Here is a 1,584-nt window from a genome sequence, read left to right on the forward strand (position 1 = left end):
AGAGAGAGAGAGAGAGAGAGAGAGAGAGAGAGAGAGAAGCTGTATGTGAAAATAGGCATTTAAACTTACAGAAAACATTTGCCTGCTTGATATGCAACTCTGCAGGAAAATGACACATTGTCACTGCCATATTGAAAGTATATTTTTTGAAAATAAACTCGTGTTCCATAGAGAATTACGTATACACAGGCACATAAACAATACACAGACACATGTGTATGTCTATAAATATGCATGTATAAACAAGGAAAGAGATAAAAACGAAATAAATAGCAAGATACACATACACATACCCATATATATATACCTGTGTACATGAGGATTTTCTCTGTATCTGAAATTTATACATTTTAAAAATTGGAAAACTAGTTGCCTTAAGAATTTCTTTCGATTCACACGAGTAGAATTTAAAATCAAATATTCTTTTGTCGAAAAACATTCGATTCCATATTATTTTCCGCTCATCGCAGAAATTTTCCAAACTGTTCCATTCCATTATCATCATTTGAATTTCATATATATGTACGTACGTTGTTTGTTTTTAATGTTTGTGTATGTATGTGCGTCTTTGAGTGATAAAATGTTTGCTCCCAAACCACATTGTTCCATGTTCAATACCACTTCGTGATACATTGGGCAGGTATTTTGTATTATAGCTCCGGATCGACTAAAAGTTTTGTGAGTGGATATGGTAGGAAGAAAATGAAAGAAGCATGTTGTATATGCATGCATGTGTATTGTGTGTGTGTGTTTTGGTGTGTAGATATGTGGATGTGTATGTGTGGCTATGTGAGTCTAAGTGTGTGTGTCTTTGTGTCCGTATTTGTCCGAGGTAGCCGAGAACAAACACGATACTTATGTGATTATATTCCAGTTACTTAGCGATTCGTCAAAATATACCGATAGGCTTAACGAAAAAGTACCTCGATCGATTCTCGACAAAATTTCTTCAAGGCGTTACTTCAGCATACCCGCAGTCTATGTGGGTGTTTTCTACAAAACACTATCTAGTTTAAAATGTCACATCAGACGGCATCATGGTTCCAAGGTGTAGGTAGAGGAGATAATCAAACTCAGCATAAGGAGTAGACAACCACCATATCTATCTATCTATCTATCTATCTATCTATCTATCTATCTATCTATCTATCTATCTATCTATCTATCTATCTATATATATATATATATATATATATATATATATATATATATATATATATATATATATATATATTTACATACATACATACACATACCGTATGCATTGAGTTCAAATCTTCTCTATTCATTATTACAAATTATAGGACTCAATGCCAGTAAAGGCCAGGTGTTCCAGATTCCATTTCTACGGATCCTCAAAAGATGATTTGGCGTAGCTCCTTATATTAGAAACGAGTCGACAATTCTGGTTCATGCATCGCTTCTTACCATAACATGAAATATACATATAAACGGATATTCTCACACATAAACTCACAGACATAAGTACGCGTGTGTGTGTGTGTGTGTGTGTGTGCGTGCGCGCGCTCGCGAGTGAGTGTGTGTGTGTACATATATCCCATTCATCCATTTCCATATATATAT

The sequence above is a fragment of the Octopus bimaculoides genome, chromosome 7 (genome assembly GCF_001194135.2).
Source record: "Octopus bimaculoides isolate UCB-OBI-ISO-001 chromosome 7, ASM119413v2, whole genome shotgun sequence".
Taxonomy (NCBI): Eukaryota; Metazoa; Mollusca; class Cephalopoda; order Octopoda; family Octopodidae; genus Octopus; species Octopus bimaculoides.